A 27,899-nucleotide genomic window follows, 5' to 3' on the forward strand; every position below is an offset into this window, starting at 1 on the left:
ATATACAGGTTGCTGGTCTGGATAATGCTACTGATGGTGCAGATCATATGATAATTGCTGATGACTATCATGGTCTTGTTTAAAATATTTGATCTCTGTTTGTAAAGGTCATGAAAAGACCTAATTTGTAACCCCACTATGCATGGGATGAATGATGTAATATTTCTTGTTTTTGACATGTATAAACAATTGGTATATCCCCACTTGGTTGGGTGGATGAGTCACATTTGGTATATCCCCACTTGGTTGGGAGATGGATGTATGTATGAGTCATTGGTGATAGGAAGTCATTTGTGATGTGTGTATAGAGTTGTGTTCTTCTTTTAGAACATCTTTTTGCGGACTTTGTGCTTATGCTCAGGGGGAGCATGAACTCAATCATAGGAGCTCAATCAACACACTTCAGCATATCAAAGAAGTCAGCATGCACTCAGGCGGAGCATGACCCTTTGCCCTTGATGTCAAAGGGGGAGTGTGACTTGGTGTGGTTGTTGTTGCCATCAAGTCCAAAGGGGGAGATTGTTGGCATTATGATGTATGTGTTGTACTTGATGGCAACCCACTTGTAGCAGAACAACTCACTTGTATATGGTAATTAGATGAATCTACAGAAGAGATATTAGATGTGACATAATGCATGACAGTAGTGTTTACAGATGTGATGAAATGTAGGGTAGCCTCAAGGAAGGGAGAAAGGTATACACAGGTTCACCATTGACCAAGCTGCGTATACACGCAGGTTCACTGTATACAAGTCGCGTATACGTACACACGCACTTTCACGAAAGGAAAAGCGCGTATACCTTGGAAAACTAAATTTTTGGTCCAAAGTATTTGGTCCATGGTATTTTGATCCATGGTATTGGTCCAAGGTATCTGGTTCGAGGTATTGGCCCCAGGTATTGGGTCCAAGGTATTGGTCCTAAGTGGTTTTGGTGCATGGTATTGAGAAAGGCCTAAAACTATAAAAGGAGGAGAAGATCATTAGGCCAAGGTGTGAAAGTATCGAATATCTGATGAAGAGTGAGATCTAATATGAAAGTTATTGGCTTATGGTGCTATGCTTGATCTGAACCAAGGATGAACCTTAGCATTTGATGAAGGATAAGATCTAATGACGTATCAGGATCCTAAGGCTTGAAGTGAATTATCTTTATGTGGTTTGATCATGTATCTGAATAACTGGCGCATGTTGTAGTCTTTAAATATGATGATCTGGGTATGACTGAAGTCTGGAATAGTTGTAATGTTTAAATCATCATTTACAGATCTGTACGCAGGTTCACTTTAGAAAAGGAGCGTATACACGCTGGTTCTGCATGTCAAAGCAACATATACATCATAAATTTGATTTGCAGATCTGTACGTTGGTTCGCCTTGAGGAAAGCGCGTATGCACGCAGGATTGACACATGGAAGTAGAGTATACCTTATAAAATATTCTTTTAGTTGCTTGCAGTGTTCTGGGTTCTGGCTTGGGTTCTAGTTACTGTATTCTGGTGACAACATTCTGAATGATCAGATTGATGGGTTGTCAAAGTGATTGATTGATTCAGTTGTGGTTGGTTCAAAAGGAGATTGGTTGATGCAGATATATTTGATGATTGAATGATGTTGTTGATGGATCCAGTCTGAAAATTTATGAAATGTGGTCCCTGGAAGAAAAGAGAAGGTTGTAGCCTTTTGTAGGTTGGCACCTACGTATTAGTAAACATATCAGCTAGTATAAGAGCTAGGGGGTTGTAGCTCCCTTCCAGTAGAAGCTGGAGAACGAGAGAAGGTTGTAGCCTTCTACAGGTAGAAGCCTGCGTACTGGTATAAGACTGCACCAGTAGAAAAATTGTAAACAGAATTTTTCTTATTATTAAAAGAAGACAGAGACGACAACAGCAAGTGGTTTTCACCCACATTGGGTTTCCACCTTATATCTTGGTGTTCATGTGTGTTGCTTATGTGTGATGCTTTATTCTACTTTTACTGCACTGTCTAATGAATTCCTGATATACTAGTTAAAGTTCAATACATGATAATTTGGGTAAATCAAAAGATCTCTGCATATACGCTGGTTGCATTAAGTACAATTGTGTATACACGCTAGTTCACTAAGCTGAAGTAGCGTATACAAATCAGTTTTTGAAAATTAAATTATCGATCTGATAACACTGATTCACCCCCACTCTCAGTATTATTTCCAACATATCTAACCATATATTGATGTGTTTATTGAAGTGAATTTACTTCATGTTATAATGATCTACTTGATAGGTTTGCTTCACATAGATAGGGATGCCCCTCTTGGCTTAAAGGAATTAGCCCAAAGTAAAGGGGGTGCATTTCCAAAGTATGCTTACCCTTGTAGCACCACAGTTGGGCCTTTCATAAGGGTGCTAATGTGGGTGGTAACTCCCATCATATTCCATGAGAAATAAATATGTGAATTTCATCACATGATATGGTTTTCAAGAGTAACATATAAGTATGCTAATGGACTTCAGGTATATACCTTTTCTTTTACTCAAAGATGATGCATTTTTGGGATAAGTACATTGATGGATCACCCTCTTCATACCATTTCTTGATGATTATGGAAATTGATATCTCATCAAGGTGTTGCATGAGATGTTCCACATTAGCTCATCTATGATGGTTCTACCTCAAAGGGTTGGTTCTTATGATTTTCATATTCTTTAATCGAGGGAGTTAGAAGCTTATTAATAGTCATGGAAGACTTCTCAATGCTTGTATTGTTATGCTACAACTCACATAAATGATTTTGACATATAATGTGAAATTTGTACATATATGAGTAAACAAGATTATTTTACACCTATATGATCATGAAAACACAAATGTTATCTAGGAAACTATGTGCCCTAAACAGATATAACACATGTAAATCAAGGCAAAATAAGAGGCCATCCTATTTATTACTTCCTTAATCTATTCATTTTAATAAAGTGATGCCTTGAGCTCAAGCCATCAAATACAATTTGGTGGGTGATATCATGATATTACATTTTGATGGGCCACCCTTTCATCTTCTTAACCATGACATATAATTATAAAAGCATACACTAAGGTTTGCAAGAGGCTCACCCCCTTTATTACTTTATGTGATATCTTAAGTTTATGTGGTAAATGACATGGCAAAGCACCAATGTCAAACATGGAGACACCATAGTTGTTTTTGCAAGGTTGCCTTTCTAATTTGTTTTCATGTGGATGGCACATTCTAATTACTTATAAAAAAAAGTCATGAAGGAAAGTACTATGATCAACACGTGATATTTACCATCATGTGAATCCCCTTTAGAGATATATATTGTTTATTAATTTTTTTCTCTCACATATTTTTCTTCTTCTTGTGGCTGCCATGGAAATTTTGATTCCTCATAAAATAAAGGGTCACCATGTGATTCACATCACCACAATATCTATTGACTTGATGAGTTTGGTCCATGGGTTGATCTGAAACTAAAAATTGAAGGTTTCTTGAAAAATATTGCAAGTTATTTTATGTCTTGTGGGCAATGGATCGAAATTGCAAAAGCACATAAACTTAGAAATTTTAGTTAAGTTTTGCAGATTTAACCAGAGAAAAATAGACAACATGCAGCATCACAAAACAACAATTTGATGATGGAGTTCACCCCTCTTAGGCTACGTCTCTGGGTCCAACTTCCAATGTTGGCCCTTTATATTATATGCTCAAAATGTAAATTATATCAACATACAATTCTCGAATCACAAAAATAATGCTACCATTGTGTCCATAACACCCAAAAACCCATGTGTAGGCTATTCATGGACTCAAAAAGGCTTAAAAATGGCCAAGTTAGGCCTCCTTGTTCATTCCTCTGCTACCTGTCCTACAAAAATGACAAAAGTGGTAAAACAGACAACGAATATCCTCTTTGGAAGAATCGTCAGGCGACAATCTAGCGAGGGAGCGGTGGAAATTCCGTTGAAAATTATGCAATTTGTCGACTAGTTAAATGCACTAATAAGGCTCGCATACCAATTCTTTAGCCCCTTTTGATGATCATATGGTGTGTAATATGGCTAGGGGTGCGGGCCAGAGGCCATACCCTAGCTAACTTCTATGCTCCTGTTCATGTGATGGGTGATAGGACCGCGGGTTGGGGTGCCGATAGGGTGCCACCCGCTCCCCCCCGCGTTAATAGCCGACAATTACATTGTTTATTGGAACCGGGGGTTGGGCTAACCGCCTGCCCACTTCACCTTCGCCTCTACCACAATTACATGGTTTTTAATATGACTTGGGGCCAAGGCCGGTTGCGAGAGCCCACTAACCCAACCTCCCCCAAAATGTGTTGACGACTCCACATTGAATATAACTGGTGCATAACATATAACAAGAACCATTAGTGTGGTATGGCGATAAGACGTTGTTTTGTTCTACTGGAGGTCGCGGGGTCGACCCCCACTGAGGTTGGTCGAACCCTTAACAAATTTTTCATGGGCCCCAAGGGCCACATGGCACCTCTTGATTGGCCAATTTGAAACTCACCAATCAATGAAATTCTGCCAACCATACCTATACAAACCTACCACGTGTCAACACGAGATTGACCCGTCTAACATTCGTACTGCCCAATCAACATGCTGATGTCAGCGCCACATCACTGTATGACCTACCCCAGTCAGTAACCCAGTCAACCCTGCAAGTTCACTTTTTAGTTGTTTTCCAAGAAATTCAGAACACGATAAAGTTCACATACAATGTTATATTGAGGCGATTCAAGGGTCGTTGGAATCAAAACGACGATATCTACGGATTGGCATCAGTTTTAGAAGAATTTGAGCACTTTCATTTTTGAGTATATTTTGATCCTCTAGATCATTCCTCCCCACTGGAAGATTTTGGGCCACCTAAAATCTGTTTACTCAACGAGTAAGTGAGGGTACAACTCCCTCACTTTCCTGATTTCAATCCACCTTGCTTTACTTAGATTGGTACCTTTGAGACCCACTCGAAGATACTCCACATTGCCTCTGTGTGAAGTCCTTATTCTCTTGTTAAGAATTGAGTCTTCCTGCAACTCATCTAAATATTCAGGAGAAAAATATTCAATAGATGGAATCTGAACATTCTCTTCATGATCATCAATCGTTGGAGGCTCATACAATATCAAGTTTTCCACATTCACAACATAATAATTTTTCTTGTAAGGTGGTAAATCTAATCTAAAAGCATTGTTACCAATCTTCTCCAAGATTTTGAAAGGACCATATCTGGTTGGTTTGATCTTTTTACCTTCTCCTTGAAGTATTTCCTTGTTGATATACAACCAAACTTTCTTTCCCACTTGGAAATCATGATCAACTTGATGCTTGTCATACCTTGATTTATACTTTTCTTTTCTTTTCTCAAGTTGCTCTTGTACTATTTGATGCATTAGCTAAATTGTTCAATGAAATGCTTAGCTTTGTCCACATCATTATGTCCATCTACTACAATATCTTTACCAAATATGAAATCTAAAGGAGAATTTGGAAAATAACTCAAACAAGCTTCAAATGGATATACTTGTGTAGATGAGTGCTTAGAACGATTGTAGGCATGCCAGATGTAATGCTAATGCTCATCCCAAATTTTAGGATGCTTACCACAATATCCACGAAAGAGATGCACTACTGTTTTGTTTACCACTTCTATATGGCCGTTAGTTTGTGGATGAAATATGATGCAATTCTTCAACCTTGTGTCCATGAGTTCCCATAAACTTGACCAAAAATTCCTGACAAATCAATAATCTCAATCATAAATAATAGAAGTGGGTAATCCAAAGTGAACTCATACATTTTGGAATAACATCTTTGCAGTTTGTTCAGTTGTAACATGTTTCTTACATGGCATCAACACACACATTTTTCTGAAACGATCCACAACAACATATAGATAATCATGACCTTTCTTAGACATTGGTAGTCCTCCTACAAAATCCATAGAAATAATTTTCCAAGGATTAGAAGGAATAGGAAGTGGAGTGTATAAACCCAATTTTCTATTGCTAGGCTTGCTAGTAGCACACATGGAACATCTCTTTACATATCTTGAAATAATTTCATTCATGCGAGGCCAATAACAATACCTCTGAATTTGTGCAATTGTCTTTCCTACACCAAAATGACCAACAATAAGAGAAGTGTTGGGTGTGGAGCCTGATTATTTTCTTTATTTAGAGGTATTGCCACATTGGACCCCAGTTCGTAATGTGGAGGCAATGCCGCCGGTAAAATGTACGCTGTAATGGGGGTGTAGGGGGGCGATTGCAATCTTTGGGAGGCCCGCCCTGGCGAGGGATCGGGGGTAGTGTCCCCAAAGCTAAAAATAGATGTAAAATTGCCATGTAAAATGTTGTAATTTCGTAGTCAATCTGGGTCGTTCATTAGGCGGAGATATGACGGTAGAAGTTATGTTTAATTTAGGGTTTTTTGCCCTAGAAGGCAACCCCTCGCTATATATGACGAAATTGTATTGCGTCTATGTAGATCTGTATTCTGAGCGAGAAAGAGAGAGGAGATTGTGTGAGAGTGAAGAGGGAATTACAACTAATCTGATGTAGGTTGTATCTCTTCATTTTGCTGGATAATATAAAAGGAAGGACTGGCTGTTTCTCCATGGACGTAGCCCAAATTGGGTGAACCACGTATATCTGTGTCTCTCTGGTTTTATGTGTTCTCTGTTTTTATATTTCTGCAATATTTTATGTGTTCCATTGCTCCGCAATATATAATTTTATAACAAGAAGTGTGGGCTTCCCTTATGACATTGACTCTTTCACCTCGTGGAACACATAACTTGCCAAGATGATACAACAACTTGCTATGAACATGATAATCCAACTCTTCAACATGATTGCCTTGAATCAAAGTTGCATAAACATATTTAAAATCATCATCTTGAGCATATTGTTCAATATAATTTCATGCATGATTGGGTTATGCTTAAGAATGAAATATGCATTAACAATATGCCTTGATAAAATATTGACAACTTTGTTGTATATACCTTTATTGTACATGATTACCAAATAAAATTGATCTAGGAATCCCACTCCACCTGAAATGTCTAACTTGTTGTATCTTGGTTGCGATTGTAAATATTGCAAAGGTTGATGTTCAGTATGAATAATCATTTCTTTACCCATCAAATAGTGCTTCCATTTCTTCACACTTTGTACCAAAGCATACAACTCTTTATAATAACAAATAACCTTACCATGCTACATCAAAATTGCTCCCATAGCATAATCGTTTGCATTGATTTGAATCTCAAATCGCTGCTTAAGACCTAGAAGTGCTAGAACTGGTGGCGTACTGATTTTATCTTTCAATGTGTCGAAGGATTTATGCTGCTTTCCTCTCCTCTGAAAGACCTATTTCAAACTTTTCAAAGTGTGTAATGGTGTTGCAATGAGTGAGAAGTTAGCTATAAATTTTCTCCACTATTGGGATGCTCCCAAAAAGCTCCTAATTTCTGTTAGATTGTTGGGTTTAGGCCAATTCACAATGAATTCAACTTTTGAGGGATCAATCTTCAATTCACCCCCTCGTACAATATGACCCAAATAAACCAAAAAGGTTTTCCCAAATTCACACTTAGACATCTTCAAATACAACTTATTTTTCCGATACATCTAAAACTTGTTTCACATGCTTGACATGCTCTTCACGAGTCTTACTAAAAGTTAGAATATCATCTAAGAAGACTAAGACAAAATCATCAAGGAAAGGTCTCAACACATCATTAATAACTTTCATGAATGTTTTAGGTGCATTGCAAAGCCCAAACAACATACCTAACCATTCAAACAAACCTTGTTTTTCCTTGAAAGCAGTTTTCCAAATAGCATCTTCAACAAACGTTATCTGATGATAATCGCTTCTTAAATCTAACTTACGGGAGTAAACAACATCCTTGAACTGATTTAGCAAATCATCAATTCGAGGAAGAGGATAACGATTCTTTATCGTGATCTTGTTCAAAGCACTAAAATCCACACACATGAGCCTTGTACTGTCTTTCTTTCGAGCCAAGACAATAGGAGACCCACGAGGAGATGTGTGAGGTCTGATGATCCCTTTTTCAAACAACTCTTGAATTTGCTTCTTAATTTATGCATTCTCCACAATTGACATTCTATGCATGCCAATATTTGGAAGTGGTGCATCTTGCTGCAAGTGAATCTCATGTTGGATTCCTCTTTTAGGATGCAACCCTTTAGGTTCCCGAAACATCTTGTCATAAGTGTTGACAAATTCAACCAATTCATGCTAAAAAAACTTCATATTTATAGCATCTTTCGCTTTAATCATCAACAACACAAAATTATTACTAGCATTTAAAAGCATTTTCATCTCACTAGCACTAACAAGAGATAAGTTCATTTTCTTGCAATGTGCTCTAACAATGTACTCAACTCCATCTTTAAAAATATGATATTTTTTCTCATGACGATATAATATGGCTTTTTGGTCATACAAGTATGGACTCCCTAAAACAATTCCACATATGTTAAGTGGTACAACATCAAGCTCTACCTCATTTATAAAATTTGCAGTGATGACAAATTTGAGTTTACATTTTCTTGTCACTTGCAATTTGGCATCTTCATATGCCCAACCCAAAGGGTAAGGTTTAGTATGTTAGGTCCCTATACTACTAGTGTAACCCCTTATTGTTATTAGTACAAACCCCTTATTATATTTTTGTGCCCATGTAGTCCCCATATTGTTATTATTGTGCCCCATAGAAGCCATCAATTGTTTTTTTTGCTAAAGTAAGTGTAGGTCCTTCTATTCCAATAAAAGACAAGTTACATAATGTACATAAAGATGAGAATTTTCCCTAGCACAAGCTGAGCCTTACAAAGCCTCGGTCTGTGGGTCCACAAACCGAGACTCGGGCCGAAACCTCCATTCCACGTTACCACCTAAGACCCTCCGAACAAACATAACCGTTCTATCAAGCCTTGAAGATCTAACGATCCAGGTGATATATCGAGTTACCAACAAGCTCACTCGATAACAACAGAAACAGACCTGATATGAATAATGAACTATCACTATAAACGATTTCGGGTCCGAATGGGCAGATAACCTCCGTGTAGTTTATCCACCCGAAATTCCCCAGATGCATGCGATTTCAAAAGGCTTGTCCAACCAGCATAGAACTTAACTACTACTTCGGACCCGAAGCCAGATAGAGACATCACCTAATCTCATTTCGGGTCCGTTTGGAAGGTTAACCAACTATCTGTTTGCCTCGTTAAATACATTGTATTTCAGCGATTTCGCTAATCTACTCACTGTTTAATGAAGCTCTTGACACCAAACATTAAAAGGCTGTATTAAAAGACTTGTTCTATCATTAGTTTCCCGTCCGAGAAACTTAGGATTGTGGAGTTTTTTTTCCAATTTCCCGCCCGAGAAACTTAGGATTGTGGAGTTTTTTTTCCAATTTCCCGCCCGAGAATAGAGTAAAACTCTAGATTCATCGTTGACCTCTTGCTCATACTTCTTCCTCATGATGACTAAAAGTCCTCTGTTCTTGATGAACACCCTGCTTATTTCCTCTGTTCTGGCATATCTCCCTGTCTAAGGTTGCCTATTTGTGGCACTCATCCTACAATCGACCTCAAGGAGTCTTTGACCATTCATATATTTTATTGCTTCTGGCACAAAGAATGCCTTCATTGGCCATGACGTCCGATAACCTGTTGGCAATTCTTCGCACATGAATGAAACTAAGGGTTCTCATGGTGCGCAAATGGGATTGAATAAGTTGATAAACTTGTAGTAATCTCCAGTGTTTTGACACTCTGTCTGGCACTGAGCCATTGCATATTTTCTTGACTGAATTGATTATCAGTTCATAATCAGCTTCAACTATGGTATTATGTAATTTTGAGTTCCTTAAAATTTCTAGGCATTGCTCAAGGGCCATGAGCTCTGCCATATTATTAGTGGCTTTACCTAGATGACTGTGAAAACTGGTTTTCATTAAACCCTTGTCATCTCTTATTACTCCTCCCTAACCAGCAATGCTAGGGTTTCCTTTTGAGGCCCCATCTATATTGCACTTCATAAATCCATGGGGGGGTGGTTGCCAGAAATCCTTATCAGTTGTTATATGACTTACATTCTTGGTTATTCCCTGGGGGAAGAGCCCCTGAAGGCCCAAATGCAGAAGTATCTGCATATCCTGATCCTGAGGTTGGTTCTCAGGGGGGGATTTTATAAGGCTTCTTACAGTCTCTTTGAGCTGTAATATGATCTGATCCATAATGCTTTGGGCAAAAGTAATCCCGTTCTTGAAGATTTTGTTGTTGCGTTCTTTCCAAACATCCCAAATTAGAAAGTCAGGAACCAGCTGCCAAGCTCTGTTGATTATTTCATTTGCAGAGAAATTTCTCCTCCAATTCCTCAATGTGCTGTTGATGCTGCCAATGTCCCTGCCAGACTGTCTGAAGATAGAAGCCACCCAATTCCACAAGGTGGATGTGAATGGGCATAGGTTGAGAAGGTGTTCCATAGTTTCTTCTTGTAATTTGCAAAGCTGGCACCTTGATGGACCAATTACACCTCTATTCCACAGGTTTTCCCAAGTTAGAATCTTTTTATGCTGTACCAACCACATGAACAATTTGATTTTCGTCCAACTTTGATTATGCCATAGGTCTTTCCATACCATGTCAGGGTTTGGACAGTCAAGCCCCAGGGCTATTCGCTTGGCCTCTTGTTACACAGTAATTTGTCACTGCCTTCATCCCAGTCTTCCTACTGTGTCATGAGTCCAAATCATTCATGCTCATGCTCTCTGATGTTGCCAAATGACCCACTTTGCCAAATTTTTTTGCATCATCGCGACTGTTGTAAAAATAAACGCGCTGATGAGCGCTCCAAAACAGACCGAACACGCTGCCATCGCGGAAGTACACGTGATTCCCGCGATGGTCGGATTTCATGAGACAGCGCGACTGTTGCTTATATTTGCTCGCGATGACATGACCTTCTCTGTTATGTGGTAGCGATGTCAACGCTCCCGCACAGTTATGCACCCGCGATGATCCAGTCTGGGCGAGTTTGTTCTAACAGCCGGCCTTCCAGATGACTCCAGACCTGGTTGTTGGCCTTGTATATGTCGCCCTCCCTTCTCTGGCATGTCTGTTTCGTCATTTGAGCCACCTTCCTTGGAGATAAGCTCATCTTCCCACCATTCATGGAGACTCCTTCTCCTATTTAAACCTCCACCGTTGCTATGAGCTGCTAGTTTGGAATTCATAGTGTTTGGAGTGTTGTTGATAGTGTGTGAGCTTGATAGGTAGCTGGTGTGACAAGTGTGGGATTGTTAGAGAGCTTAAGGAAGGTTGTGAAGTGTTTTGATTTTGTGTAAACTTGTGAGTGAGAGAGTTTTTTCTTGGGAGATCTATCTTCAAGGGTGAATGCTTGGGGAACTTGTTGGCTAGACCCTCTTGAGAAGGATTTGACGTCAGAACTATGGTTGTATTCTTCTTTGTTTATCAATAATAGACTACTATCATTATGGTTCCACTCTTATTGTCTTTATGATGGTGTTTGAGTTATATCCTTTCTGACTGATATATAGTTGCATCTATTGGATTTTATGCTTGTGTTTGTATCGTTCTTTGCATGTGCAGGTGTCCGTGCACGAGGATCGTGGGGACCGTGACCAACTGGAGTAAAGGAACGGGAGCATCGACTTTTCTACAAGTACTAGCGTTGGAATCCAGGTAGGCCTTCATCATCGGTCTTTGATTTGCAATTAGGAACCTGCGTGTTAGCATTGTTTGATTGTTGCTAGACCTTATTTGGACTAGTAGGGATCGCCTCTGGCCGCAGAGGGGATTTAACTCCACAACAATTTGGCGACTCCACTGGGGATTTTACCTTGTTGTTTGATTTGTAAACTTTAGATGGATCCTGAAGCACGGCCAGGTAGCCTTCGAAACGCTATTGCTCTGTATTAGCGAAGTAGATCAACGCCACTTCAGTCAATCTCCGGTTTGGTTTACGAACTGAACAGCTTGGAGCTGCCTTTTGTCCTTTTTGTTCATTCTTTCCTTGAGCTTGTTTTTTGGTCTCTTTTCAAGATTTGGGGATTAGTTCTCTATTTCTTGGTTTCCTGGTTTGGTCTGGGAGATGCCTTGTTTGTTTAAAAATTGACTATCTTGGTTTGGGAGTTTTTGGCTTGATTGTGGCTGTTTTTGAGCATCATCGCGGTTTATAATTAAACAGTCGCGCTGTCATCGCAGCCCTTTCTGTGACCTCCTGATCATCGCGTTAATACACCAAACAGTCGCGACGGTTCTGTAAATCGGACCATCGCGGGTAAGGCGTGTACTTCCACGCTGACATCGCATTGTTGCTACGCGTAGTTCTTTATCAGTGCATTGTTGCTGTGTATCACCCGCGTTGATTCCTGTAGAATTGAATTTCTTCAATTCTGCCTCCTGAACCTGTTGGTCTTGCTATCCCTTGCTGTTCTCACTTGGCTTATGACTTGTTTTTCACTGTCTGGAGATTGAAGCACTCTCTTGTGAGTTTTGTTGAGCGAATCTTGCCTTGTTGCCTTGTGACCTAGTTTTATTATTCCAAGTTTGTTGGATCAACTTTGCTTGGTTACTCGTTTGCAAAGGTTCGTTTACTGCTTGCTATTGGTTTGATTGAGCCTTCCTCTTTGGCTTGCTTTTTCTTGGTTGTTTAAGTGATCATTGTTGAACCAATCCTGACATTGTTTCGATTTCTTTTCACTACCCGGACACAGATCACAATTGTTTGGGGTCAACCAGTTTTTCACATTTGTTTCTTATTGTTTCTCAAAGTTTGTTTAATGCACTTTGCCATCAACAAAAAAAAAATCTCTTTTGCTTTGTATTAGTTAATGAGAATTAGAAGCTTTTAATTTTGATTAGTGATTAGTGATATTGAAGAAAAGTTTGTGAATTTCCATTAGCTGCATTAGGGAAACTATTTGTTGTTTCATGATGATTTTGTTTGCGTGAAAGCCCTCAAACCCTCTTGTAACTAGCATTCATCGAATGGAATGACATATTTTGGCATATAGTTTGCATTTAGGGAATTTTGAGAGATTTCATACGGTAAGGCCTGAAAACTGAAACCTAATACAAGATCAACCTTAAAATGAACTGAATGAACCTAAAAACGCATTGGAACATAATGCTCACTGTTTAGAGGTCTAGGCTAGAGACGTGCTCCGGCGTCGTTAAACCTAGTCACTTTTGTTTCACTTAAGGTTGGGTGATTCCTCCTTCCGTGACGCAATAGTGGTCTAGCACGGATTTGAGCTCCCACGTACCGTCGAGTATATGGGGAGACCCCACTAGGTTATCATCCTTTATCCATAGGAAGCCGTGTCTGCCGCCTTACAAGCCGTAACGCACCGAACACAACATTCGGGAAGATTGACTGCCGTACGGAAAGTCCTTGGTTTTCATATGACTGCCAAGGTGTATATGCAGTTTTACGGATTTGTTTGGTAAACCTTTTTGCCTAGCTCTCCAGAGTAGTCACTTTCGTTCCTTTTCGGACTCTCTAAAAGAAAAGGTCCATCTGAGCACTTGTCACTTCAGGCTCATTAAACATTTGAAGGCGACTATCTTTTTGTCCTTTTCTCGACTCTTAAAAAATGAAAAGGTCAAGTTATGTCCTTGCGTCTTAAAATTTATTCGGCCACGATTAACATTTACCCGGTTAGATCTTGTTTGCGTTAGTTTGAGTAGGGTTCTTTCTCGTTTTTGATGGCAACTTTTCCGGAGTTTACCAACCCAGGCATCCCCTTTGATGGGAATCCTGGTCATTTCCCTCCTTTTGGAAATGTTGGTGCTCCTTACATGGCAACGTTGTCCCTTCCTGGGTTAACTGTTGGGTTGCCTGTTTGGTTGTTCTCAACCTCTCTGGTCCCTACCGTCTCAGCTGCTAGTCAATCAGTTCCTCCACCCGAACAACATCATGTTGATTCTAAGGTGGACCTCTCCCCTTCTTCGCCTGTTTCTACGTCCTCGTCTTCTACTTTGCCTGGTGAAAGTCTGGATTCAAGTAACCAGGTGGCTAAGAAGAAGAAGAAGAAGACGAAGAAGAAGATGTCTCATCAGCGGGAGGCTAAAAGTGCAGTGACTGCTCCAAATCCAACTCAAGTCGAGCCACCTTCTGCTCCTCGGCGGAAGGTCAAATTTCCTTGTAGATTGTGCAAGGATGACCACCTGCTTCGTGATTGCCCTGGCATTCCCAGGATCCTTGAAGCATGGTCTGGCGATCCGGCTCGTCCCTCATCATCCTCTGAAGCTCATGGCGATGCCATCCTATCAACTGACAACATTCAGAAGAAAGGGAAGATTCGAATCCCCTGTAGACTATGTGAGGGTAATCATCCCCTTCACCTTTGTCCGCTCATGGATAAAGCTTCCGCTGTTTTGGAAAGTCTTACAGCTTCTCCAACCCAACTTCCTGTTGGTTATCAGAGGCTCTCTTCAGACCCTCTCCCTGTTGACAAAGAGATTGACTTAGATTCTTCTCTTGTACAGGCTCCTCTTCCTGAACCAGGCTGTGCCAAGCCTGTTCCAGACCAACCATTGGTCGAAAAGAGTGTCGACTCGAGCTCACCACTCGTCGATCACTTTGTTTCAGAAGAGCATCATGCCCATGTTCTTCTCGTCTCCTCAGATTCCTTTGAGTCCAGAAATGACTCTCCTATCCCAGCTGCTCCCGAAAGTCCTTCTTCGGTTCCTATAGAGCATGGGGGTAATCATATGATTCCCCCACCAAGTAGTTTGGCCATCTCCTTCGACTGGAGTCACCTGACTGCTTTCCGCCTTCCATCCCATGTGCCTTTCCAGATTACAATACTTGCCTATGATAAGGCAGTACCTGGCACTATTTTGGATGAAGGTGTGTCTGTTAGTCTCATGCCATCCACTACTTGGCAAGCTTTAGGTTCCCTGCAGCTTGGGCCAGTCGCACAGAATCTGTTAGTATTTGACAGAGGAACCAGTCAACCTCTAGGGGTCCTCCCAAAATTTCCTATTACTTTGGGAGGAAAAACCGTCTATATGGACGTGTTGGTTATCCAAGGTGCTTTAGATTTTAGTCTTCTCCTTGGACGTGACTATGTTTATGCCATGGGGGCCCTTGTCTCTTCGCTTTTCCGTGTGGTTTGCTTTCCACACGATGGAAGAATCGTGACTATAGATCAATTATCATTCTTTAGTCCCCTGGTGCCTCTTGCACAGCTGCCGCCCCCTCCTAGTTTTTACCCACCGGTTGTGTCTGCCCCTCCGCAGGTCAACTATGTGGCTACCTACCCCGTGCCTGTATCCCATGATGATGCCGTCGTGCATAATGTCCTGGGGGCATTGGGTCCTGACTTCCAAGATGTTGTCCTTCCACCGGGAGTGCCATTCTTGGAAGTGACGACTTCCTGTTCAATATGATGAAGTTCGTCCGGAGCATAGTTCGTGTTCCTATGTCAAGCTCCTTAAAAATGAAACTAGGTTTGGTGGGAGCATAGTTCACTTTCCTATGTCAAGCTCCTTAAAAAATGAAACTGCGTCTGGCCGAGGATAGTTTTGATCTTGTGATGACCTCGTTAAAAAATGAAACAAGGTGTTCGAGCATAGTTCCTGATCTTGTGTCAAGCTCGTTAAAAAATGAAACAAGGGTTTCGAGCATTGTTCCTGATCTTGTGTCAAGCTCGTTAAAAAATGAAACAAGGGTTATGAGGATAGTTCTTTTACTATGTCAACCTCATTAAAAAATGAAACAACTCCCTTTCTCGATCGAGTCTTTTGATTAAGATCTTGTAAAATACCAGTCGAGTCTTTCCAAGATCTCGAGAGTGAACCTTCATTCCATCCACTTTGTTGAATGCAATGAAGCTTGGGGGGCATGTACCTCATTTTGCGTCATTATCCTGGGGGCATGCGAACTCATAACAAGCATAGTTTTTCGTTTCTATCTTGTGTAAACATGAAACCGAATCCAAGCAGAGTTCTCCATGGTTCAAGCTTGTGTAAAAATGAACCCATACCTAATTCACATCTTGTGATTGCCGCCTATCCGCTAAATTCTATTAGACGAGCCTTGGTTGTTTTCATCCCATTGCCACCATCTCTTTGGCCGATCATACGCTTTCACTTGGTTGTTTTTCCTTTCCTGAGGAACTGCAACGATGAGTGGTTTTGTTAGCCAGCCTCTTGACCATTACATGTTTTGAGCAGTTCCACCATTGCCGGAACCAGTTGCTACCCTTTATACCACTCGTTGCTCTAGGATGAGTCACCTTTAAGCTCTTTTCTGACTCGTAAAATATGAAAAGATTGCCGAGTATTTTCCCTTTTTGACTCGTTAAAGAGAATAAAAATGGAGGTCTGCTTTTAGCTCTTTTTTGACCGTCTAAATATGAAAAGATTGCCGAGTTATTCCTCTTGACTCGTTAAATGTAAATAAGAGGCGGTCGTCTTTAAATCCTTTTCCGACCGTGTAAAAACGAAAAGATCGTCGGACCCTTGTCGTTTCCGGTTACGAAGCGACGTGGTTTCGATCACTTTTTTACTTTTTCAGATTGAAGTCACTACTCATGAAAAGTACTCCTCGATCGTAATGATCGGGCGGTTCTTTCGAGCATTGTTTTATACTTTTTCGGGCTCGAGAGACACAACTTTACGAAAAAGGACACCCCTGGAGTTTCCTTTTCTTCTGTCTTTTCAAAATCTCTAAACATGAAAAGACGCTGAGTTCTTCCTCTGTCAGGCTCGTTAAAACTTGATGATATTGGATTCCATCAAAATGACGCTCACAAGGACATGCTATCCCCGTCAAGCTTGTCATCAAAAAATAACCGGGGTACTCGCCACCAATGGTGGGGAAAATGGAACCGCAATCATTGTCGTGTCGGCAGTATGTCGCTCTTGAACATGGCACTTGTCTGTATTCGTGTCTGGGTGGGGACATCTCATCTTGTTTTTTACACTTGCTTCCATGGGTTTGGGTTATCCTGTTTGACCTCTCATCTGCTCATTGCCTTGTCACCATGACCCCTGATCATTTAATGTCAAATACTGCCAAGTCCACTGTTGTGCCGCCGATATGTTCAAGAGAAGTTGACCTCTGCAGAATACTCAACCTCCCTCTGATACCTCACACAAAACATTTTATCCTTCTCTGTCTCGTGTCGACGATGTGGGAAACATTATGGCCCACCTTCGATCAAGGTCCCTTCCTGTCAACTTCAGCTCATTATCCAGGAAGTTGACCTAGAGACTCCCTTCAGGTGCCTTGGAGCCTGCATGCCTCAATGGCAGGTTCTTTGTGTTCGATGCGAGGTTTTCATCATTGGCCTCCGATCGAATGATTCTACGGGTGTTCGACGCCGGCTAACTGATTCGCACGCCGTAGATTGTACCTATAGTACCTTGAGGACCATTGTCATGATTGGTGGTACCTCTCGCGTCTGTTAACAGTTTTCATCATTGATTGGTAATTAGACGGTGTTCTTGCATGTTTGACTTCAACTCCTATATTCGCATGCTTGGAATTGTACTTTGTTCGAGTCGAGATGGAGCGCAAGACCCTGGATTTTGTCTGTTGAGATCCAGGTTGCGATTTTGTGGATTTTTATGATCATTACATGACTCGTTGATGGATGGCTGCGACCATACCTGAGTCTTCATGGATGGCTGCGACCATACCTTTATTATCATCATGGTCTCATTAGCTGGGTGGCTGCGTCCATACCACAGACCTCTTTCGTATGTCTTTTGGATGGCTGCGCCCATGCCTAGACTACATGTAATTGATTATCAGAGATATCAGTTGTACTTGCGTGCAGGTTCTTCTCGGTGGTGTTCCAGTTCAGTCAGTTTCGTAAAGCATTTCACCCCTCCCACTCTCTCGGGCTTCATGCTTTAGGGGGCATCTGTTACACAGTAATTTGTCACTGCCTTCATCCGAGTCTTCCTACTGTGTCATGAGTCCAAATCATTCATGCTCATGCTCTCTGATGTTGCCAAATGACCCACTTTGCCAAAGTTTTTGCATCATCGCGACTGTTGTAAAAATAAACGCGCTGATGAGCACTCCAAAATAGACCGAATGCGCTGCCATCGCGGAAGTACACGTGATTCCGACGATGGTCGGATTTCATGAGACAGTGCGACTGTTGCTTATATTTTCTCGCGATGACATGACCTTCTATGTTATGTGGTCGCGATGTCAGCGCTCCAGCACAGTTATGCACCCGCGATGATCTAGTCTGGGTGAGTTTGTTCTAACAACCGGCCTTCCAGATGACTCCAGACCTGGTTGTTGGGCTTGTATATGTCGCCCTCCCTTCTCTGGCATGTCTATTTCGTCATTTGAGCCACCTTCCTTGGAGATAAGCTCATCTTCCCACCATTCATGGAGACTCCTTCTCCTATTTAAGCCTCCACCATTGCTATGAGCTGCTAGTTTGGAATTCATAGTGTTTGGAGTGTTGCTGATAGTGTGTGAGCTTGATAGGTAGCTGGTGTGACAAGTGTGGGATTGTTAGAGAGCTTAAGGAAGGTTGTGAAGTGTTTTGATTTTGTGTAAACTTGTGAGTGAGAGAGTTTTGTCTTGGGAGATCTATCTTCAAGGGTGAATGCTTGGGGAACTTGCTGGCTGGACCCTCTTGAGAAGGATTTGACGTCAGAACTATGGTTGTATTCTTCTTTGTTTATCAATAATAGATGACTATCATTATGGTTCCACTCTTATTGTCTTTATGATGGTGTTTGAGTTATATCCTTTCTGACTGATATATAGTTGCATCTATTGGATTTTATGCTTGTGTTTGTATCGTTCTTTGCATGTGCAGGTGTCCGTGCATGAGGATCGTGGGGACCGTGACCAGCCGGAGCAAAGGAACGGGAGTGTCGACTTTTCTACAAGTACTAGCATTGGAATCCAGGTAGGCCTTCATCATCGGTCTTTGATTTGCAATTAGGAACCTGCATGTTAGCGTTGTTTGATTGTTGCTAGACCTTATTTGGACTAGTAGGGATCGCCTCTGTCCGCAGAGGGGATTTACCTCCACAACACCTCTTTAAGGTTAAAGTTACCTTCATTGTTTTTGCCCCATCTTAGTTGGTCTGAATATGTTGAAATCAGAATCTTTCTCTATTCCAAGATAACTGTGAGAGCTTCTGCCCGTGCCTTCAATGGAGAGTCCTCACTATAAATCAGGTTCTTCCATACTCTCCATTTTCCTTCATTTCTATCCTGCTCCAAGAAGTCATTTACCCTGTGTAAGCCTTTTTCATCGGTATCCTTCTTAAGATTGTCAAAATCTTCTCTCAGCAGTTTTGGTTCCTGTTGCCAATTATCTTCCCAAAACCAAGCAAGGTTTCCATCTCTGATTTCCCAGAAACTATGTTTTTGAACAATAGCTCTATTCTCCCAAGCTTTGTTCCAGATGTGGAAGCCTTTGATTATTCCAGACATTATGATGTGCTCCCTTTCTTGCCAATTGTTTGCATATTTCTTTTTCCATATCTTGGCCCACTGGGCATTTGATTCCTTTAGCCATCTCCACCATCATTTTGCCCCCAAAAATTTGTTTAGGGTTTCAGGGTCATCAAGTCCCAAACCTCCATGTGTCTTAGGTTTATAGATCTTTTCCCAGGCTACCAAAGCCCATTTCTTTTTCTCTTCCCCTTTGCCCCAAATAAAATATCTTTGAATATTTCTAATGTGTTGCTTAACTTCTTTAGGAGATGGGAGTGCTAAAAACATGAAAATAGGAACAATTTGTAGGATGGCTTTTGTAAGCACTAGTCTTCCTGCCAAATTCAAAGACCTGTTTGTCCATTTCCGGATTCTGTCCTAGAGTCTATTAATAACAGGCTCCCAAACTTTTTTTCTTAGAGGCTTGTATGTAGGAAGAACTCCCAAATATTTGGAGGGTAGCATTTCTCTTTGAGAACCTAGAATTCCGGTGAGGTTTCTCTGTATAGCAATATCAATATTAAAAAAGAAAGTCTTGGATTTTGGTAAGGCTTACCTCAGTACCCGCAACCTTAGCAAAGTCTTTTAGGATTTGTTTGAAGGCATGCACTTCTTTGACCGTAGGTGTGCCCTGTAGCATTGTATCGTCCACAAATTGTTGATAAATCAAAGCATCCCCATTCGGGGTGAGTTTGAGACCTTAAATTTTACCTTCTACTTTGGTCGCTTTTATCGCATTGCCTAGCCCTTCCATCATGAGAATAAAGAGGAAGGGTGATAGCGAATCTCCTTGTTTGAGTCCTATTGAAGGTTTAAAGGTTTTGGATGGTGAGCCATTCAGCAGTATTGAAAAGCTTGAGGTGGTAACAAGGGCCATTACCCACCTTATCCAGTTATGGTGAAAGCCATATGCTTTTAGAACTTCCCTGATGTATGCCCAACTAAGCTTGTCATAAGCCTTTTCTAGATCAAGATGTATGATCATACCTGTTTTCTTATTGCTCTCCAATGAGTGGACCATATTGTGAGCTTGAATGATATTGTTTAGAATTTGTCTACTTTCCACATATCTGGTTTGCTCCTCAGACACAAGAGTTGGAAGAAGGGGTTTGAGCCTGTTCGCAATTATTTTAGAAATAATTTTGTACACCACATTGCATAATGCTATGGGTCTAAATATGTCTGGTGTCATCGCATTTTCCTCCTTTGGAATCAAGGATATGAAAGAGGTGTTGAGTGCCTTCAAAGTAGTTTTGTTTTTCCTTGAGTCCTCCACTACCTCCAGAATATCGTGCTTGACTGTGTTCCAGTATGCTTTGAAGAAGTCAACATTGAAACCATTCGGGCCTGGAGCTTTTTCCATTTTGCATCTCTTTGATGACTTCACTGACCTCCTGTTCATTCACTAGCCTGCTAAGATTATAATTATCTTCTCTTGTCACTAGCTTGGGAATGTGCTTAGTGAAGTCATTGATGAATTGTGATCTGTCTATGAGAGGCTCCTCTGCTATGCCTTGGAAATGTTGAACCAGGGCAGCTTCTATTTCTTTGTGGGTATTGAGTTGATTTCCTTGTGTATCTTTCAGTTTTAAAATCCTGTTATGAGACCGATGATCCATAGTGGACTTGTGAAAAAACCTTGTATTCCTGTCTCCTTCCTTTAACCATTGAACTCTCGATTTCTGTTTCCAGAATATTTCCTCTTGTTTACATATGACTTCCTAGTCCTGTTGAAGCAAGTCAGCTTGTTTCTTACCCTCCTCAGTGAATCCCTTTGAGATGAGTTCCTGGTTAATTTCCTATAGCTTGCCTTCAACTACTTTTTTGGCTTCAAATATATTTCCAAACTCATTCTTATTCCAATCTTTAAGCTTGCGTTTGATGTGTTTCAGCCTCTACTATAAAAGGAACATTTTAGTACCCTAAACATTCAAATATTCTATCCACCATTTTTCAATATTGCTGTTGAAGTCAGGATGGGTAAGCCAAATGTTTTCAAACCTGAAAGGTCTATTTCTTGGTGTTTCTAAAAAGGACGCTTCTAATTGAATAGGCCAGTGATCCGAGCCTCCAAAAGGGAGGATCATAGCTGACAAGTCAAGGCCTGAGAGGATAAGGTCCTTAGAGATAATGAATCTATCTAGTTTAGAGGCCACTTGAGCAACCCCTCCCCTTTTATTATTCCAGGTGAAGATACCATTGTAGGTCTCTGTATCTACTAGCCTCATGTTGGTAATGAAGTTTTGAAAAGCTATGGAATCTCTGCCTAGAGATCTAGTCCCACCCTTTTTTTCCGAGAGAGATCTGATCATATTAAAATCTACTCCCAGAATCCATGGGATGCCTGGATGTCTTTCTCTTAGCTCCTACAAAGAGGTTAGAAGCCTGAATTTATCTTCAAGCTTTTGTGGACCATAGACATTTGTGATAAGATAAACTTCCTTGTCCCCCAGAGGTTGGATGACCACTGGTAGGTAGTTCTTGGATGCTTCGACATCTAGGATTCCAAGTTTCTGAGGGTTCCACAGTGTAAGAATTCCCCCTGCTGCGTTGTCTGCTTTAACTTCTAGATATTCATACTTAATAAGCCACTTGTTGTGTATCTCTCTTATTTTGTCTACAAAACATTTTGTTTCATGGATAAAAACCAAATTTGGTTTTTCTTCCTTCATTCTATTGCTGAGATTTCGTTGTTTCCTTTTACTTCTTGGACCCCTAATATTCTATGTTGTAAGCTTCATTAAGAAAGATTTGTAAATGAGTAACTAGTTAGGTCTTTCATCTTACCCGATTTGATCATGAGTTTTCCACATTCAATCAGCAGCTCATTTTTTCTTTTTCTTCCTCTTTTTCTTCTTGGGTTCTTGGGAGCTTGTCCCTCTGTTGCCTCCATAGTTTTGACCCCTCCGTTATCCTGACTATCATGGTTTCTTTTTACCCCATAACTCTTTGCTTGAGTTCTCCAGAGGAATAGGCGTTGCACTCTGTTAAATTCCTCTTGAGGTAGCGAATCCACTCCTCTAGTAGTTCCTTCCTTCGGGAACTTTTCTAGATCGAGATGCTCCCTTTCCAGTATGTCTTGCAGTTCATTCTCCTTCATTCCCACTTCGCTTGAGGTCATCTCTTGGTCCCTATCAAGTTCCATTGTGCTAGGCTGATCCTCCTTTTGTTGGCTTTTGTTAGGTCTATCCTCCATGCTGTCATCCTTTTCCTTCTCTACTGGATTGTCCTTCAGAACTTGCTTCGCTCTTTCATCCCCTTCTTCTTCTTCTAATATCTTGAACCTATTATGACTAGGCTGCTTTTCCTCATAGATTTTTTTTTGGTTCTTTCTTCCTCCTTTTCCTTTGCCTCCCACTTTGGTAAAGCTTTCAGTCTCTTTACCCAAGGTTGCTTTGAAACTGCTCTCCATTTTATTTAAATGGCAGTCTCTGAAGAGGTGCCCCTGTTCATGGCATTCCCTACATTTGAAGGGTATATGCTCATAGTACACCGCTTGCACCCAATCTTCATCATAAACTTCTAGAATTATTTCATCTAGCAAAGCCCCAGAAAGGTCCATTTCCACACATATTCTCGCAAATGAGGTATATTTTCTGCGCAGTGTGGCCTCTGATATTTTTATGAAATGCCCTAGTTTATCACCTATGGATTTTAGTGACACTGAAAACCAATAATCTAGAGGTAGGGAATAAATCCTAATCCATACCGGCACCGAAGTAAATGTTTCTTGCTCCGGGACGAAATTCATCACCCAAGGTCTCATATAGAGACCTGCACCCGCATAGAAGTAGGGTCCTCCTTCAAATATCCCGTCCCTATCCTCGAGGTTTGTAAACACAACAATGAAGAAACCCTTGGATCCAAGGTGCAGATCTATATCTCCCTTAGGTTTCCAATGGTTCTTTATCCACGCGTGTAGGGCCTTCTCCGTTGGCCATAACCCCATGAATTTGCAAATCATTGCATAACTCGCCATGTGCTCCCTGTGTGCCTGTAGCGCTGGGTCACTTAACACCACTCGGGGTGTAATGGAAGCCTTGGGTTTACATGGTCCTGTCCGAATTCTGGGTCAACTTTCTAACTGTCTACTTCTCTACATTTCTCCCTTCTGTCTTCCTCTTGTTTCTACCATCCTCTGTGCTCTGCTGTTTTCATGTTTTCCTCTTTCTGTATACCCGGTTTCCACTTCCATGGGCTTCTTGAAACGATTAGAGACTACATGACTATAGGAGGGAGTAGAACTCCCCCCTTCTTGCCCCTCAATGGTACCCAACTCCGAAATTCTTCTCCAAACCCTAGTTCTGCACATTTTTCCTCCTGCTCCGCCCCCCCTGCTAACTACTCATCAACTATCAGAATCTAGAAGCCCACTATTGTTATTATTGTGCCCTCACATTATTATTGTTATGTCAGATCTGATTATATTATGACCCGTTAGACTCCTATATATAGAAAGGAGGTCTTGTCATTTGTATCATCAAATAATTGTTCATTTGTGTAATGTAAAGGAGGTTGCCCCCTCAAAGACGCTTATTTCTAAGGCATTGATCTATCATTTCTATCTTTTTGTGAGCTGGTTTCATAACATGTGGTATCATAGCTTTGGATTCTAGGGTTTCGCGATAACTTTTTCACTACGAAGTTTCAGAACCTAAAAAAAAAAGCTCATTTGAGAAGGAATTGGTCTGAACCTCATATTTGAATTTCAGATCTTGTCTCTCTATATTTTCGGAGATATGCTCTGAGGAAGTTAGGGTTTTTTCAAGCTCCATAATTTCATCTCAAATAGGTCATTGTGGATTTTTTGCCATAATATTTTTTCTACGAAGATTCAGATTCTGAAATCAATACGCATTTGAGCCAAAATCTTGGTGAAGCTCGGGTCTGAATCTCAGATCTTGTCTCGCTATATGCTCGGAGATATAATCTGAGGAAGTTAGGGTTTTTTCAGACTCCTGAATTACATTCTAAACAAGTGACCTTGGGAAAATCGTCATAACTTTCTCTCTGGGCAACAAATTGAAATTTCATAAGAAGTTACAGAAAGAGGACAAACTATAGTTTTATGTGTATATTTTTCAGATCCAAAGGTCTAAAAAGTGACACGTGGCACGTCGTAGAAGTTCACTTTACTAAAATATTATATAATCAGGTCATCTTAGGAGATTGGGCATAACTCTTTCTTGGAGAATCAAATTCTGATAAGACTTGCGGGGTTAGAAAGAGGACTCAGAGGCCTACTGTAGGAGACAATTTCAGAACTTAGAGATATGAAAGTAAAGAGTTACAATCATTTCAAGATCGAGCGCCTAAAATCAAGAAAAGGCGATATGAGGAAGTTTGATGGAAAGGATCCGGTAAATTGGATACTATAGATGGAGCAATATTTTGATCTACATGAAGTGAAACTGTTACAAAAGGTACATATTACATCTTCATATTTAGAACCAGATCAATTTTTATGGTATAAAGGGCTTTGTTCTCATAAACCACTTGTTACATGGTCAATTTTCATGGAGGAAATGATAACACATTATGAGGATACAAAGAGAAACACCTTCTTTAGCCAATTGATAAATCTAAAAAAAAATGTTCAAAGACAGAGCACATTGAGGACTTTCAAAAATTGAATATTAGGCAAAATGATATTCCAGAGAAGCAGATGATTGATTTCTCCATAGGGACTTTAAAGGATAACATTCAACATGAGGTTCATCTTTGGGAACCTGATTCACTGGAGAATGCATTCAGGTTGGAAAGAAAAGTGGAAAGAAAAATTATGGCAACAAGGAAGTCTACCCCTCACAACTATAAAGATGGAAGTGTTGTTTCTCCTAGCCTTCCAGAACCTACAAGGTTGAAACCACAAGAATTGGAAGAAAAAAGAGCAAAAGGGCTTTGTTACAATTGCGATAAGAAATACATTAAAGGTCATAAGTGTGCCGAGAAGAAATTATTTTACATTTATTGTGAAGAGGAGGAAGAAAAGGATCAAGAAATGTCAAAAGAAGAGGATATACACCAAGAACCAACCCTAAAAGGAAGAAGAAATGGATCCGACCATATATTGTTAAGCATTGGCAAGAATTACCACTCCTCAAACTCTCAAGATAGAAGGACATATCAAGAAGAAAAAGGTTCAAGAAGTGAAAGATCACATCGAGAAAGAAAAAATGAATCTAACCATATCTTGTAATGCATTGGCCGCAATTACCACTCCTCAAACTATCAAGATAGAAGGACATATCAAGAAGAAAAATGTTCAAGAAGTGAAAGATCACATCAAGCATCAAGAAATGAATCCGACCATATCTTGTAATGCATTGGAAGAAATTACCACTCCTCAAACTCTCAAGATAGAAGGACATATCAAGAAGAAAAAGGTTCAAGCAGTGAAAGATCACATCGAGCATCAACAACAAGTTTGCCAACTTTTAAAGGATAACACCACTTTGGTGCATAATCGAATGAAACAACAGGAAGATCAACATCGCAGTGAAAGAAGTTTTGATGTAGGCGATTGGGTATTTTTACGGCTACATCTCAAGCAAGCTATTTATGAGAAGGAAATGTTGGCAATACTACATGCACTTAAGAAATGGTGACCTTACCTAATGGGAAGACACTTCAAGGTAAAAATGGATCATGATATTCTTAAATACTTTTTAGAACAAAGACCATCTTTAGAAGAACAAAAAAAAAGGGTCAAAAACATGTTGGGTTATGGCTTTGAATTCATCTACAAAAAAGGGAAGCAAAATGTTGTTGCTGATGAACTCTCAAGAAAGGATGAGGATGTCGAAGCATTGTTTTGTGCTATTTCTATTATCCAACCAGATTGGATAAACGAAGCAAGGGATGAATGGAAGAAGGACAAAGAAGTGTGGTCACTCATTCAAAAGTTGCAGAAGATCCCAGTTCAAACAATATTGCCAGAACTTGACGCGGAAGGAAAAATCATATTGGAACCTCAAGCTGTCATAGAAACAAGAATCTGACAGCTACAAAATCGATCAATTTCAGAGTATCTCATCAAGTGGAAGAACTTACCCGCTAAAGATTCCACATGGGAGGACAAGAATTTTATACAAAAGAATCAAGAACTACTGAAGCACTGAGGACAACACTTTTTGAAGGAGAGGGGCATGTTAGGTCCCTATACTACTAATGTAACCCCTTATTGTTATTAATACAACCCCCTTATTATATTTTTGTGTCCATGTAGTCCCCATATTGTTATTATTGTGCCCTCACATTATTATTTTTATGTCGGCTCTGATTATATTATGACCCCTTAGACTCCTATATATAGAAAGGAGGTCTTGTCATTTGTATCATCCAAGAATTTTTCATTTGTGTAATGTAAAGGAGGTTTCCCCCTCGAAGAGGCTTATTTTTAAGGTGTTGATCTATCTTTTCTATCTTTTTGTGAGCTGGTTTCATAACATAGTATGAGGTGTAGTTTCTAAGTTTAGTTTCTTCACAATAAATTCAGAGATGAGATTGACTTAGGATCCATTATCGAACAATGTATTAACTTTGGTATGTTTTGTATGACCTTGATATGCAAAAGCTCAATTCTTTCTTTATCATATTGAGACTCAATAGGCTTACTAGAAGAACTAGTACTTGCATTAGAAGCTTTATCTTTCATTCCCATGGTTGTGATTTTGGTTTTATCACCTTAATCAGATCATAGAACTTGTTGAGTTGTAACAACAATCTTTTGTTTCCCCTTGTTATTGAACTTATTTGGTCTCATTTCTGGATGTAATTTCCAACAAAGGTCTTCATCATGGCCTTCTTTTGAACAATGTTGACAGGCAAGTTTCTCTCCCTCTTTCTTGAATATAGCATTCTTTTTTCCTTTGCCTTTAAACTTCCCCTTCCCCTGCCTCCATATTTGGATGGCTTCTTGCTAGTTTCCTGAGGAACATTCTTGCCTCTTGATTCTAAATGAGTTGCCAGAACACATACTTCATCTATATTGGTGGGATTAAACATAAGTATAGTATGCGTCAAATAACTATGTAATCCGCCTATGTGTTTGAGGAGAGTGTCTTGTGAAGACAAATCAATAACCAAGATTAAATCTCTTCTTCTAAATTCTTGTGTGTAACTTTGAACACTTTGACCTTTAATTTGTATAAAAAATTTCCAATCGATAATTGATTTTTTCATATAAGCTAATGGATAAATTTCCTTCTTAATGCAGCTATAAAACCATTCCAAGAAGAGATAATTTTACCACTTTTCTTCAAATTTTCTTGAGTTATGCCCTCCCACCATATGAGGGTTGCACTTTCCAAACGAAGAGAACCAAGCTGGATATTTGTAAAATCATCCTTAATCTTTTGAATCCTACAA

This window comes from Pinus tabuliformis, chromosome 3_2 (genome assembly GCF_031772625.1).
Source record: "Pinus tabuliformis cultivar Carrire ecotype Pingquan chromosome 3_2, CPIR1, whole genome shotgun sequence".
NCBI lineage: Eukaryota > Viridiplantae > Streptophyta > Pinopsida > Pinales > Pinaceae > Pinus > Pinus tabuliformis.